The 17106-nt window shown below is 35.9% G+C and overlaps 1 long non-coding RNA gene and 1 pseudogene across 13 annotated transcripts in view; one reads left to right on the top strand and one right to left on the bottom strand.

Moving 5' to 3' along the window:
- Positions 1–17106, bottom strand: part of LOC137768014 (uncharacterized) — a 695061-nt gene that overhangs the window by 422219 nt on the left and 255736 nt on the right. The gene's annotated exons all lie outside the window — the stretch shown is intronic.
- The window catches only part of LOC137768709 (small ribosomal subunit protein eS24 pseudogene), a 28663-nt pseudogene continuing 15271 nt past the window's right edge, over positions 3715–17106 (top strand).

The raw sequence follows: 17106 nt of genomic DNA, 5'->3' as shown, positions 1-17106 counted from the left end.
TATACAGAAGAATAAGTCCAACAACATCCTGACAACTACCAAAATTGAGCCTACCCAATGGACTCAATTATGGCCACATCCCTTCATGTAACTTTTGATATTCTCTTACAAGTTTGGTTACTCTTTTCTCTTTCTCACCTATAGTTATTTGAACCATTTATATATTTTGATGGAGGTGTTTAATAGTGTATGCAATTATTTCTAAAATAAGGCCAAATTCACTCATATTTCTGGCCAATTAGTTTTCATGCATATATTATTTGTGAGCTTCAAATCAACCTCCCAAAATATTTTCTAATTATTGTATAATTTCGTTGATTAACAAGCCACGTGTTACACTACACAGCTTTGGCAGAAAGATTAAAGTAACACTTAACACACCACGAAATTAGTCAAAATTATGGTATCATTCTGCATTCCTTCCAACACAAATGAAATTTTCACGTGTACCACACATTCCCAATGACTGGGAACGGTGACTTAGAAGGTATTGTTTGGGACATTCTAGATTCCACTGATGTTTAATATAACCATATCCCAGACACCAATGGACAGTGTTACAGACACAGGTTAGGTCCCCGTGCATCATTTTCTAATGCCACTCCTCTACCTCCCATAGGTACAGCACAGTGGGTTCATCGTCTGTGCATCCAAATCGGTTACAAAGGGAAGACATTTATTTTCTAGCCATGACACTTGGGTCATTAGATGACAATGATAAAAACCTCACTGTCCAGTGGCATAATACAGGCTTACCATATTGTTCCCATAAGGGTATCCACCCAACCTAGCCTTTGGAACACTCTTGGCCACTGGCCTTTAAAAACTTCACATTCAGGAGTGACTAGAATATCCAATAGTCCTTCCTTGGGGAGGATACACACCCTCTCCTATTGTTGTTGATGATTAGAGTGTTCCAGTTGAATAGCTATTCACTTCATTCATTTATGTATAGCTTTACTAGCTTCTCTATGGTGATTTCTGAAAGAGAGCTCCCTCTAGTGTCACTGTTTGGGTTAACAAGTCTCTCTTATTACCATTGATGATCATCCAGAAACATTTCAAACTGACTCAATACCCAAAGCCGTCTCCAAAGAATATCTGGCGTGACAAGGTCATTGCTTATCAAGCTACCACATATGTTGCTGCCATTTAACATGTATGGGATTTATGCAATTTGGAAATATAGGCTACAGTTAAAAATTCTGTGTGCCACATGAGGCTGTCAATTGGATAGTTTCTACCCTCAAACACAACTCCATCTGAGTGCACCATAATGCTTCCCATAACCATCCTCTGTGTACCTCCAAAAGAGACTTACTGGTAATATTGGATCACTGGGTTCCATTTCAGCTTTCTTTAAATGTGTTCCATGCACATTTACATTTGATATATTCAAAGGGACAAATCAAGCTCTAAAATACTTGGCAGAAGGCAGCAATCTGCTTTCCATCATATCCAGGCAGCTGCTGCAGCAATGCATCATCATGACTTACGCCCACACAGAATGCTGATGCCGTTTGGCATCTCTATCCAGCAGGATTCAGCAACAGCATTTCTCTCAGGTCAACTGAGAAATAACCAGAATGGTAAATACAGCCTGTAAATAACGACCTGAAAGAGAGCCGTAGTTAGCTGCAGTAAGTTCATTCATGAGAGGACGCTGCATCACTTCTTTTCTCAAATTATTCAAGTAGAGTCCAATTCCCCTTCTTCAGAAAAAAGAGATCAAGACGTTTCTCCCAGCATCCACCATTTGTCAGCCTTAGACCTGAGATAGCTTAGGGTATTATTCTCTTGCTCTTACTGCATTCTTCCCTGGAATGTGTCCCACCTCTGTTTGCTATGACATTCCCATTTCCATTTGTTACCTGTTTACACCCCCATCATTTTCCCTGTGGTTGGGTTTTCCAGCTCAGATATACTGTTCAACCATAGCACTGGCAATAACAGAATCCTTCCTAACGCTTCTTCTTGGTTCGACTCCCTGGAATAAGCTGTAAATCCATAAAAGCTCCTCCATTCAACAGTAGCTAGAATTAGTGATATGCCTCCAATCATTAATTTTGGGAATCCATGACAATAATGAGAGACCCGGTTACAGGCCTGTTGCTAACGCTTGCCTTTTCATAGCTTAAGGGAAATAGGATGGGATGAAGGGATAATGAGTCAAATGAGAATATTCCAATAAGAAGAGGAAGAAGTGCCGAATTTTAGCCTAATTCAGCTTTGCTCTGGATCAAACTTTATTAAAATAATGGCTCAATTTTCATTATAATTACATTCAAAGTTTATGAAGTTTCTTTTCTCAAATTTTATTGATTATGAAATAAACATGTAGGTAAGTTAGGATAAAACATTAAACTCTAGTAATTATCTCTCCTGACATTCTATAGCAGACATACACATTCTATGAGATCTTTGGAGGAACTTCCCTGTATGCAGAAGCTCCACAGTAGATGATGAGGAACAGGAGTAAAACTATGATTCTGAGCACTGACACACTACAGTCCTTGCCTGGTCTTTGCACTGAAGTGCTGGGAACCTCTGGGCAAATCACTGTTGTCTCTATGTTTGTTCCTCCACCTGGGAATAAGGTTGGGCTAGGATTTTTCCTGTATTATTTGTAATATTTTAGGAAGATAGCCATCCTTGATGTCTTTCTGTTGCCTACAATCAAGGCCCAACTCCTTAGCAAGGCACACGAGGTACTTCACGATCTGCCCCCAAATAATGCTCCATTTTGACTCCAGCAAACTTTTTCTATAAAGGGCAAGAGGGTAAGTATTTTCACCTTTGCAGGCCATTTAGTCTCTGTCACAACAATTTAATATGCCATTTTAGTGCAAAAACAGCCACAGGCAATAGATAAATGAATGAGTATGGTTGAATTCCAATCAAACTTTACTTGCGGACACTGAAATGTGAATTTCGTCTAATTTTCACATGCCACAAAATACATTGTTCTTTTAATTTTTTCTCAACCGTTTGTACAGCTCATGGGACATAAAAAAGAAAAGGCAGTGTGCTGGATTTGGCCTGTGAGCTATAGTCTGCCAGCCCCTAATGTACACTGCTTACACCACACTGAATATCTCACCACTTCCCAAGCAATTAAAGTATTTCCAAGGTCCAGTGACACTGCACACAATGATCCCTTTGCCTAGTACGTCTTTACTTCCACACCCTTGCTCTCTCCTGGAGAATTCCTATAGGCCCATCAAAGCTTGCTCACATATTGTACCCTTCCCCAAATCTTTTCCGACAATCTTCCCATCCTGATAAATGGCAGCTTCAACCACTTACTGACTTAAGCCACTCAACTCATGGTTGACTCTTTCTCTCACATCTCACATCCAATCCATGAGCGAATCTTTCCAGTACTCTCTTCAAAATACATCCCCAAACCTTCTCTTCATGATAGTCTGTGACATCGTTATCTCTTACCTGCCCTATCTGAACCTCTCTCCCAGAGAAGGGAAAAGAGAACACAGAAGCCAGAGTAGTTTTCAACATAGAAGTCAGAGGGATTCTATTAAAATATAAGTCAGGTTATATTATTCTTCTGCTCAAAACCCTCCAATGACCTATTTCACTCAAAGTAAAAACAATGCTCCCTCAAAGCCTAAAATCTCTACATAAAAATCCCCATTTATTATAAAAATCTCTACTCATCCCACTCCTGCCACAGGGTTGCCTGGCTATTCCTGGAACATGCTGACAAGTTCTCACCTCGGGACGTTCTCACTTGCTGTTCTTCACGCCCGAAATGCTCTTCCTACAGATGTTTGCAAGGATCACTCATCTGCTTCAGGTTTTTGCTGAAATGGCAAATTCTCAGAGGCCATTTCTAAACACACTTTAAAATTTCAAACTCTACCACCCCAAAGCCTTCATATCCTCTTTCCTGGTTCATTTTCTCCATCACACTTATATTATTTGACATACAATGTGTTATGCTTTTTGGTTTATCATCTATCTCTCCCCACCAGAATTCATGCTGCAAGAGGTCAGGAAATTGAGCCTGTTTGTTAACTGAAGAAACTCTAGTGCCTCAAACAGTGCCTAGAACTTGGTAAATTTGTTGATTATGTACTTTGTGCCACATTCTACTACTAAATCTTCAATGCCAAATCCTTATTTAACATCTCCATGCTCTGAGTCACTTCAAAATTTATCATTATAAGACACCCATTAAAATCAAGGAAAAATATACTGAAACTTGGCATGGCCATATCAAAAACTTACATTGGACTCTACTTCAGTACAGACTTTGCCATGAATACTAGTATTAAATTTTTAGGGCCTTCTAAGGTGGTGTTCAGATATCTGAGGCATAAAAAAATACTTGCTTTTACATGTTTAAGCCAAAATTAAAGTGTAAGATGCATTTTAATGACTGTAAAGGGATGAAAGTATTCATTTAGGTTACAAACTATTACTTTCTTTGGCATACTTTCTCTGCTATAATCTAAAATCTCAACTCGCATTTCTACTGTATTTAAATCAGTCTTAAAAAATAGTTACCCATACAAGTCCTTAATCAAACTACCCCCTCATTTAGTATCTCTTGAGTATGCTTTTTAAAAGCTCAGTTAGCAAGAAGGCCACTTTACTACCAGCAGGGCATATATAGCCATTGACCCTGAAAAAAGAGCTGTGTTCAACCTGGACTAAACCAGCAGTAATCAAGCAAGTTAGTGCTTTTATGTAGCAAAGTTTTTGCCACGTATGTAAAATTCATGTTAAATCGTTTGGTTTCGTTAGCTGTACACTTCTTGTGATGGCAGACCTCAGTAATTGAATAACATTTCAATTACATGAAGTTTAACTTATCTCCAACATTTCCTATCCCATCCATTTGACCCCAGATTTAAAAAAAGTAAAGATAAAATAGCACCATAAGAAAGCAATTCAGAGGCAAAAATTCACCAAGTGTCAATATTTAGTTACTAAATTTATACCTAATCAGATATTTTATATATAAGTAACAGAAATTAAATGTTTAGTAAAGATGAGAAGATATAAAATTAATAAGAAATCTTAAATCAAAATTGCCACATAAGATTTAATTTGTACATATATCTATTCCAGAATTGTTGCTGGTATAGAGCAATTTGAATTGCTTTAAACAGTACAAACCCTCTTTTTTTAGGATAGGACCAAGGCCAGAATTTTAAAAATATGGTTACCAAAGTCACCAAGATATCTCATCATTACTGTTTATTTGTGCAAATTTCCATTATATAATAACAATTCTCCATACCCCCAACTAAATCAAAATTTAAGCACCTTATCCATCACTCCTAGCATGGGATAAATTAATATATTTAATGGGCTTAGAACAGTATCAAGTACATATTAAGCATTCAATAAATGTTGGTTATTGCTGTTTGGGGCAATGAGAGTAGTAGTATTACAAATTAGAAAATGCACACCACACATAGATTGATATTTCAGGGTGAGTTTTTGAGACAAATGCATATCTTTTTAGAATATCAATTTTACCTGAAAGCAAAGAAAGCAAATAATTTAAAACTTTTTTTGTTAAGATATAAGCATGGATATACAATACAGTTGAATACAGCATTCAAATGAATACTTTAAATAATAAGCTAGATTTTACAGAAGTTGTTCCATTCATGGAAGAGAGATTTGGGCTACATCCACAGACCCAGGTCAATCTCTTCCTCTTGGAATATTTTGGCAGAAAAAAATCTTCAACAAGCTCTGCTTTATGAAACAACCTCTTTGTGCCTGTAGATAAACAAATACTATGTGTATACCGTCACTTTCCATGTAGATAAAGAGTGAACTCAACACCTTGCTCTATCTACCTTTTCATGGGCCAATATTTTTCCTTGTCCTCCTCCCCAGGAAGGTTTTATATCCTGGACATGTAGAAGCAAACCTGAGCTAATCCTCATGTCTACAATTGCTCTCCCTTTTATTTTGAGCACTGTAGAACCAAGACTGACTAATACCTACCTGCAAATTTCTAAAATGCAGCTGCTTTTTAATACTTGATTAATAAATTATACTTAGGAAATACTAAGTACCATATGTTTGCATTTTGATGAGAAAATTGGAAAGGAGGAAATCAAAATAATGATTTCTCCTGTTCTTAAGAAGTTCTATAGATCTTAGTGTTTACATCTTGATTACAAAGCCTCTTCACAATTCACAAGATGTCCCTCAGCTCTGCCTCCCATTTAAATCTGATTAATCCACATGAACTTGTTCTAACAGTGGGTGGTTTACTGTGATTTATTTTTGGAAATTACTAATGAAAAAGAAAATTTTAAGTTCAAAATACTTGGGTCCTAGGAAAGTAAAACATAACTTTTAGGGAGGCTAAATATCTGAGAATTATACTCAAAGGTGGTATATTTACAGCTTTCTACACTGAGTTGAAAATTTTTTGAATATCCATCTCTCACAAAGCAGCTTCCCACTAGCTATCTATTTTACACATGGTGGTGTATATATGTCAATGCTACTCTCTCAATTCGTCCCACCCTCCCCTCCCCAGCCTGTGTCCACAAGTCCATTATCTATGTCTGCCTCTCTATTCCTGCCCTGCCACTAGGTTCACCAGTACCATTTTTCTAGATTCTATATATGTGCGTTAATATATGGTATTTGTTTTTCTCTTCACTCTGTATGACAAACTCTAGGTCCATCCACATCACTACAAATGATTCAGTTTCATTCCTTTCTATGGCTGACTAATATTCCATTGTAGATATGTACCACATCTTCTTTATCCATTCTTCTGTTGATGGACCTTTAGGTCATTTCCATGTCCTGGCTATTGTAAATAGTGCTGCAATGAACACTGGGATACATGTATCTTTTTGCATTATGGTTTTCTCAGGGTATATGCCCAGTAGTGGGATTGCTGGGTCATATTGTAGTTCTATTTTTAGTTTTTTAAGATACCTCCATACTGTTCTCCATAGTGGCTGTATCAATTTATATTCCCACCAACAGTGCAGGAGGGTTCCCTTTTCTCCACACCCTCTCCAGCATTTATTGTTTGTAGATTTTTTGATGATGGCCATTCTGACCGGTGAAAGGTGGTACCTCATTGTAGTTTTGATTTGCATTTCTCTAATGATTAGCATGTCGAGCATCTTTTCATGAGTGCACCTAATTAATACCAAAACCTGATTATGTGTTCTAGGAAAAAAATAATTTTTCAAATTAACTTATTAGTACTGTATATGTATACTTAATTGTATTCTATATACATGTATTTTATATATATATACACACACACACACACACACACACACACAGAGACAAAGTCATATAACTGTAACAAAAAATTGTAGATTAATGTAATATATTCCTATATATTCATATATTATATAGGAATTCATATTCATATATTCATATATATTATAATATATGTAATATATATTATAATATATAATATATTAGATGAAACTAATAAATAAGCTGAAGCAAGAGAGATAATGTCTTGTATTTGCTATCTTTTTTTAATATGATAAAATACATTTATTGGCATTGAGAAAACAAGATGGGCAAGAAGAAGTGGTAATTCTGATGTCCTCACTTTTGGAAGTGCTAAAGCATTTTGTAATTGATTCACATATCATCCCTGTAGAATACGTATTACATACATTACAATTAGTTATGGAAGCAGAAATACCAAAAAATTAGTTACTTTGGCTTATTGAAGAAAAAAATCTCCCTAACTGTGGAAAGCAGATTATCCCCCAAAATTAAGCTAGGATTATACATCCTTAAAAAATTTCATGAACACAGAAAGGAAATAAAACAGATGTGAATAGTCTTCTAGATCCTTCACCATTCATTTGTGATTTTACAGATTGTAAGAGAGTTTGAAGGAAGCCCAGTAGAGAAATAAGGCCTAAGTTTTTTCTGTAAACGTATCACTGAAGCTATAGATGTCGAGATCTATTCATATTATAAAGTGAAACCTCTCCCAACTCATAATCCAGAAGAATGCCAACCCATATGAGTCTTCCTGTATTCCCTATACCACAGAGACTAGTCTAGTGCTGGATCTGCCAGCAGCCATCCTTGGAGGATGCTCATGTAAGAGCATCACTGGGGAAAGATTCCTTCCACACACGTACAGCCAGTCACCTGTGTCTCACTTCTACCTGCCAGTAGCGCATGCCAACCTCAAACCCTTCAGAACTCAGGACGGGAAGGTGAAAAGTAAGCTTCCTGGCATTGTAAGGAACATTTGATTTTCTACAAGTGACACTTTTTCTGTCCTTAGATATAAAATTGGGTTGGACAGTTTCAAGATCTAGTGTCAAATCTGTCTTAAATGTGCTTATCATTTTATGCAGGCCAAAAAATCATGGAGGGAGACAGCAACTCCCTTTCTTTAATTCCTATGAAAACACTGCTGGGGTTTGGGGGTCTCATACCTGTTGTAGATACTTTAAATACCTGTCAGTAACTCCAGTTTAGACTGCACACACTTTTCTGTTATTTCACTTAATAGATTTTTTTTTAGTGTGGCAATATGGTAAGAAAGTACGGCTTTGTTTTCATTTTTCTTTAACATCCTTCTCTTCCATCAGTAAATCTAAAAAAAAAAAAAAAAAATGGCATCCTGCTTTCCCAATAACTGCCGACACTGTTCAAATTTAGAAGACAATTTCCCCTTCTATTCTCCACCTTTGTCCTCATTTCAAATGTTTTCTTTTCCGGTTTTTTTGAGCTATAAGTAACATATTGAAAGTTTAAGATGTATAACTTATTAATTTGTTACACATATATATTGCAAATAATTACCACCATAGCATCAGCTAACACCTCCATCACATCACATAATTATCATTTCTTCATGGTGTAAATATTTAAGGTCTATTCTCTTAGCAACTGTCAAGTATACAATACAGTATTATTAACTATAATCACCACATTGTACATTAGAACCCCCGAATTTATGCATCTTAGGTTTGAATAATTTGACCAACATCTCCCCATTGCCCCCACTCCCCCCAGCCCCTGGTAACCACCACTATACTCTCTGTTTCTATGAGTTTGGCTTTTTTTGATTCCACATATAAGTGATATCATACAGTACTTGTCTTTCCTCTTGTTATTGATTTTTAGTTTGACACCACTGTGGTCAGAAAAGATGCTAGATATGATTTCAATCTTCTTAAATTCGCTAAGACTTGTTTATGACCTATCACATAATCTATCCTAGAGAATGTTCCATGTGCACTTAAGAAGAATGTGTATTCTACTGCTGGTAGATGGAATATTCTGTATATGTCTGTTAGGTTTGCTCTAAAGTATGGGTCAAGTCCAATGTTTCCTTGTTGATTTTCTGTCTGATTAACCTACCAGCTGCTGAAAGTGGTATGTTGAAGTTCCCTACTATTATTGTATTGTTGTTTATTTGTCCATTCAGTGCTGTTAGTATTTGCTTCATATTGTTGGGTGCTCCAATGTTGGATGCATATATATTTATGAATGTGATATCTTCTTGATGTATTAACCCCTTTATTTTTATATAATGATGTCTTTGTCTCTTGTTACCATTTTTGGCTTAAAGTCTATTTTGTCTGACAAAGTATAGCTATCCCTGCTCTCTTTTGGTTTCCACTTGTATGGGATATCTTTTTCCATCTCTTCACATTGAGCCTATGTGTGTCCTTAAAGCTGAAGTGAGCCTCTTGCAGGCAGCATATAGTTGGGTCTTGTTTGTTTTACCCATCCATCCACTTTATGTCTTTTGATTAGAGAATTCAATCAATTTACATTTAGAGTAATTATTCATAGTTAAAAACTTACTATTGCCATCTTATTCTTTTCTGGCCGTTATGTAATTTCCTTGTTCCTTTCTTCCTCACTTGCTGCCTTCCTTCTTGAATTGATGATTTTCCATAGTGGTATGCTTTGATTCTCTTCTCTTTATCTTTTGTGAATCTACTGTAGCTTTTTGCTTTGTGGCTTGTATAAGGCCTACATAAAACATCTTATAGATATAATAGTCTATTTTATGCTGATGACCACATTTTGTATTCTTTGAATTCAGAATTTATTGGATAAAACTCAAAAAGTAAGAATATATTGCAAAATAATTATGACCTAGAAAATTAAATTTCAGAATGGCTAATACATCAGTCAAAATATGTGAAATAGAATGGACACAAGGCAGGGAGTGCTGGAAATTTTCAGTTTTTTTTTAATTTGGGAGGTGATTATATTTATGATTGATTAATAATATTCCATTGCCCTGTATATTTATGTTTTATATAGGTCTTTGTATGCATTTTACTTTTTACAATTAAAAGGGACTATTAGAAAGGAAAATATAAAATTGTAAAACTATCTATTACCACTAATAAGAGTCCAGCAAGATGGCCAAAAAATAAGATCAACTTCCCTATGAGCCATTCCTTTTCTGGTCAATAGCAACTGCAACTAGACAAGAGCAACTATACACTTAAGATACTTAGAAAAGCATCTAACAGGAAATATTCAAGTCTTACATGAAGGAAACCATAAAAGTACTGAATAACATTTCTTTAAGATTCTGAATAAATGGAGAGGTGTACTACTGAATAGCAAGACACAATATAATAAACACATATATAAAATAAAACCTTAATTTAAATATCCTAAGACCTTTTTATTTGAATCCTAAAAATAAATAACTTACGATATATGTTATATACATGATATTTGCTTTTACTGATTCAACTTATTATAAAATTTTTCAAATACAAAGAAAAGTAGATATATATAGGCACATTATAAAATAAATAGCCATAAGCTTAACACTTAGACATAACAATTAATATTTAACCATATTTGTTTATATATTTATTTACTGTAATATAATTTAAAAATTAAGGACTTTATGACACTCTGGTCCAAAGTAGTTTAGGATGAATTTCCAAAAACTAGGAATATTTTTCTATACAACCACAATAAAAGTATAATATTTAACAAAATTAATAATAATTCTATTACTCAGCTCATATTCAAATATTCTTAATTATCCTAAAGATAATTTTCATTGCTAATAGGTTCAAACAAGGATCCCTGCAGGATCTGCATGTGGCATTTGGTTGTTGTATATTTTATCTCTTTTAATATAGAGTAGGACTCATATTACTGCACACACACACACACACATACAGACACACTTTTTCTTTTCTTGTCATTGACTTAAAGAACAAAACAGGAAAATTATATAAGTTGTCCTATGTTATGAACTATGTTTGAGATTTTTCTGACTGTTTTTTCATGGTCTTGTTTAGCATTTTCTTTTTTTATGCCCACTATTTCCTGAAGAATAGAAGTTAGATGTAAAGCCTTGTTTAGACTCACGTTTAATTTTTTTAGTAGAAATGTTTAATAGGTGACACTGGTTCTACTTTTAGCATCGTATTTAGAGATAAAAAACATCTGGTTGTCCACTGCTAGTGTTGGTATGGTTGATCATTGGGTTTGCGTGGGGAGAGCCTGATTACTCCACTGCCAAGTTAGATTCTTTCCTTTTGCAACCGTAAAGAAATCCTTAGGCTTGTAATTTGTCACCATGAAATTTTGAGTTTCCCAGCACCTCTCACTTAATGGTTTAGCATGCACTAATAATCTTTGCCTGAATCAATTATTTCAATATGGATTTTTTTAAAAGATTTTTCTAATTGTATTATTTATTCCACATTGATTAGTTGCCATTCTTCAAAAAAAAAATCTGTTTTTAACTGAGACACTTTGGCTTCTCTGAAATTCATTTCCGGTTAGAATAAATGGAAGAATAAATGCTTAATCCTTTCTTTTTAATTACCAATGTATATGTTAAAAAGTTAGTATAATGGTCATCTCTGCTGATAAGAAATAAGGCTTATTTTGTTTTCTTTATGATATCATTATGGACTGTATCCATGCGTTTCAAATCAATCATAGCCATTTTTCTTTCAGTGATAAAATTGTCCCACCTTCAGCCAAGGAGCCCTTGGCTTCTATGCTGTTTTGATAAGACTCCATCAGTCTTTGAAAGCCTCTTTGCTTTTTGGTACAACAAGCTCTCCTTGGCTCACTTTTCTTTTCTTTTTTTTTTTTTTTTTACAATTTGTTTATTCATTTATTTTATTTTTGGCTGTGTTGGGTCTTCGTTGCTGCACACAGGCTTTCTCTAGTTGTAGCGAGTCGGGGCTACTCTTCGTTGTGGTGTGCAGGCTTCTCATTGCAGTGGCTTCTCTCGTTGAGGAGCACGGGCTCTAGGCGCGCAGGCTCAGTAGTTGTGGCACGCGGGCTCAGTAGTTGTGGCGCACAGGCTCAGTAGTTGTGGCACATGGGTTTAGTTGCTCGGCGGCATGTGGGATCTTCCTCGACCAGGGATTGAACCCGTGTCCCCTGCATTGCAGGCAGATTCTTAACCACTGCACCACCAGGGAAGTCCCTTGGCTCACTTTTTTACATTACCTGTTTCATACTTGGAAACTGCCATAGCCTTTAAGGAACCTTGTTTTCTGTGGTCAATTATATTTAGAGACCCATATCAGAGTACTAAAAAGGTTCACTGCTAGGGGTAGTTTATTCTCCCTTTCCTGAACAGAGCTAGAAAATATAATTTTTAATTAATAAAAAATCATGAGTTTATATGGTTATTTCCAAAACACATTGAACATTAAATTTTTATTCAGATTATTTTATTTTATACTGATTTCTTTTTGCCTACATAAAAAGTTAAGTAATACTGCTATTAAAATTAAAACAACTGAGTAAAAGTAATACACTGAGTGAAAAAATCATAGTTTTTAAATCCTTAGAATATGTCACTACAAGGTATAGTTATAAGACCAAATGGTATCAGCCCAGAATTATTAAATACAGATCAATGAAAGAAAATTAAGATTTAAGAAAGATAAAAAAGGCATTTCAAACCAGGGGTGTTTTAGTCTATTCATGGTGCTATAATAGGATACCATCGATTATGTAGCTTTTAAGCAACAGAAATTTATTTCTCATAGTTCTGGAGGTTAGAAGTTCAAGACCTAGGTGTGGGCAGATTCAGTGTCTGGTGAGGGTCTGCTTCCTGGGTCATAGACAGTGGTCTTCTCACTATAACCTCACATGGGAAGGGGGCAAGGGAGCTCTCTTGGGCCTCTTTTTACAAGGACTCTTCCCTCATGACCTAATCACCTACCATAACCTTGGTGGTTAGGATGTCAACATATGAATTTTGCAGGGGACACAAACATTCAGTCTATGACAAGCACTGAATATGAGAACATCCAATAAATGGTATACATACGGTCAGCCACACTCAGAAAAAATCTGTTACTCTGTCAAACATATACAAAAATAAATTTCACCTGGATTCAAAAGCTAAAGTATAATAATACAATATATTAAAGACACTTTCAATCTTAGAGAAAGGAATGCTTTCCTAAACAAGATGTAAAACCCAGATTCAAAAAAGAAAAAGATTAAAGACTACTCGAAACAAAGGTATAAGATACAGGATACTGTGAGAAAATATTTTCAAACACATTATATCATTATATGATAAGGAAGAATTCTTATAAATTAATTTTTAAAGACAAAACTTGAATTTAAAATGGAAAGATGTGGACATGTAACTTACTAAAAAAAAACAAATATCTGAAAAGATGGTCAGCTGCACTAATATTGAAGAAAAAACAAGCTAAAATAAAAGCAAGATACCATTTTTGGCAAAGATATTGACAAAAATTAAAATGATTCAATGTTAGCAAGGGCGTAGGAAGTAGAAATTCTAAAAAAGTTATGGTGGAACTGTAAATTGGAACATCTTTTTTGAAGGGCAGTATGTTAATCAATCAAAATGTTGAAACTTGGGACTTCCCTGGTGGCACAGTGGTTAAGATTGCACTTGCCAATTCAGGGGACATGGGTTTGATCCCTGCTCCGGGAAGGTTGAACATGCCACGGAGCAACTAAGCTCATGAGCCACAACTACTGAGCCTGCGCTCTAGAGCCCACGAGCCACAACTACTGAGCCCATGAGCCACAACTACTGAAGCCCACTTGCCTAGAGCTCGTGCTCTGCAACAAGAGAAGCCACCACAATGAGAAGCCCGCGCACCACAACGAAGAGTAGCCCCCGCTCACCACAACTAGAGAAAGCCTGCACGCAGCAATGAAGACCCAATGCAGCCAAAAAAATTAAATTAAAATAAAAATTTTAAAAAATGTTGACTCTTTATGGCACAGTAGTTTCATTTCTAGTCATCTAACCATTAGAAACACAGAGGCAAAATGATATGTAAAGGAATAGTCATTAAAGCATTGCTTATTATAATGAAAACTTCTAAACAACTTCATTGTCCATTGATATGTAAATGGTCAAAAATCGGTTGTACATTTATAATAAAAAGAAGATATATGTATACTGATTTAATGAGATATTTATAGCATAGACTATGTATGGTATGAGCCAATTTATTTTTTAAGACATATATGCAAAAATATGCAAATATTGCACATACTCTATGGATATATATACATGAGGACTCAGTTTCTGTCATATGTAGATATGAATAGATAGCATCTCTGTGTAGTGTATGTGACAAGAAGAGAAATAACTAATAGCTAGCAAAAGGATTTGTTTTACAGAGAAAGCAATTATTTTTGGAAAAATAACCTGATAAGCACTTGAAATAAATAGCAAAACCCAGAGAATGGATGTTGGTTTATAGCAAGGTTTCAAAGAATGGGGCAATATCCCTGTGCATGACCCAGGAGAGCAATATTCCAGAGGAGGCAGGAGGTGGCAGAACAGATGAGAGAGGGTGAGGAATGAGAAGAAAGAATCCAAGAAAGATGAGAGACAGAGGAGGGTGGCCAAACATAAGTGGTGAAGTGATTAAGAAATACTTTAGAGAAGAGAGAATCTCTAAAATTAGATTCTGAGATGCTCGTAGCATTGCTCAAAGGGATCCTTACTGGTGATGTACATCATCCAAAGAAATCTGACATAGCATAAATGTTCTATGTGGGCAAGTTATTGTAAAAAAAAAAAACAACAACAACAGTAAACGGGGCTTATGTAACCTCTGGGGAATACAACATAAACTAGCCATGTGTAAAGAAGACCCCTGAAAATAAAGTGACAATAAGAACAGTAAGACAATAAGAAGCCCCCAGGCATCCAGAGAAATCTTATTGAAAGAGGTGGAAACATTGCATGGGGTAAAGTTTTAGATCCTTTTGTACAGCTCTCAATGGTCCAGGAGAACCCAGGCAACATTTGATTGTATGTGCTTTTGGATTGCTTGATTTTTTTAAACTATGAAAATGTATTACTACTGTATAAAGAGAAAGGAGGGAGGGAAGGAGGAGGGGAGGAGGGAGGGAGGAGGAGGAAAAAAAGGAAAAAAATACATGGATAGCTGGCATCCAGTAATGAACTAGAACTAGGAGCAAACCTAGCTAAATAATGTCCAATTATCATTCACCTTCCCTCTACGAGTTCCTCCTTCAACGTCCCCATTTCAGTTAATGATACTGCTGCTTAACCAATCACTTCACCTTAAACTTTGCAATCATTTTTCATTCTCCAACCCTACATTCTTCTTCACTTCAATTAGTTGCAATGACCTGATGTATCAACCTTGATTGAAAATTAAAATCCTCTTTCATCTAAAAACAGGCATCCTCTTCACCTCAGATCTTCAGAAGGAAAGTACAAGTTCTACGGAAAAAGAGGTGAGATGTTCACCTAACCAGCCAGATCAGGCATAAGCAACCTTGGTAATGAAATGGTAACATATAATGCAGGCTGTTCAACCTCATATCCAATCCAGTATCATATCTCCTACATGCAGCCCCTCCTCTCTATTCTGATTGCCACTGTCCTCATTCAACTGGTGTCACCTGGATGATGAACCTTCTTACCTAGACAATGGTAGATGCCTACTAAATATTCTGGCATGTCATCTCTACCCACTTCACTCCATTCTGTGTGAAGATTCTAGGTTAATTTTTGTTTCAGTCATGATTCTAGATTGTAAGCCACCAAAACTGACTTGGGCTAACTTAAACAGAAACAGTATTGTACACAGAGTATCAGAAGTCCTCAAAGTCAGGTGGAAAGCTAAAGAAACAAGTTCAGGAAATTGGGAAGACTCAAAGAAGGCCAGAAAGTGGGGAATATAGTCAAGATCACGTTTTGAGAAGAGACAGGGGAGGACTCAGCCATTGATGCCATACCACTGGACACTCCTCACTGCCCCAGCTGGATACATTGTCAACATGATAGTTTGCTTTATGTCACTACATCATTCTGTTAATCCCTAAAGTTAAAAAAAATTCATGGGAGTTTAAAATTGGCTGAGTCAAGGCCATGTGGCTCTGGCTTCAAGTGGAGAGAAGAAATGTCTGCCCCCTCTTTGGTTTTCATAGTGGAAAACAGACCTCAGCCTCCAACTAATACCTCATAACAGGGACTTCCCCCAAAATAGGAATGGTGATTAGATTCTGGGTAGCCAAAAAAAAACCCCAGTAATGTTAACCACCATCTTCTTTAAAGGAAACCCTTACCTTTGAATTCACATTCCTTACCAGAGGAACTGGTAGAGGGAAGATGAATGATTATTGGACATCATTTAGCTGGTTTTGCTCCTACTTCTAGTTCATTAGAGGATGCCAGCCAGCCATGTATTCTATTACTTTCCCCCCTCCCTCTTTCCCTTCTTTTCATACAATAGTAATACATTTTCATAGTTAAAAAAAAAATCAAGGCAATAATCACTCCATCTCCCAAACTCCCTTTTGGCTTTTTCTTCTTTTGATTCTTCACTGACCACTCTTCAGTCCCATTGCACCTTTCAGATAGTTCCTTCTGCTAGTAATGATCCTTCCTTATTTCTACCTGTACAAAAGTTACACCACCTGCAAGACCTCCCCTAGCAAATGCAACCTCTTTCAAAAATCTTCCTTGTTTCCAGATAATCTCTCTGTGGTCCCAACTTATTATATGTACATTCTACCTAATTTATATTTTAACTATTTGCATGCATTCTATCTCTCCCTCTAGATTGCAACCTCTTTAAGAACAGAGTATGATTTATTTTTCATGTTTTTACA

The sequence above is a fragment of the Eschrichtius robustus genome, chromosome 8 (genome assembly GCF_028021215.1).
Source record: "Eschrichtius robustus isolate mEscRob2 chromosome 8, mEscRob2.pri, whole genome shotgun sequence".
Lineage (NCBI taxonomy): Eukaryota > Metazoa > Chordata > Mammalia > Artiodactyla > Eschrichtiidae > Eschrichtius > Eschrichtius robustus.
This window is presented reverse-complemented; position numbering and strand designations above follow the sequence as displayed.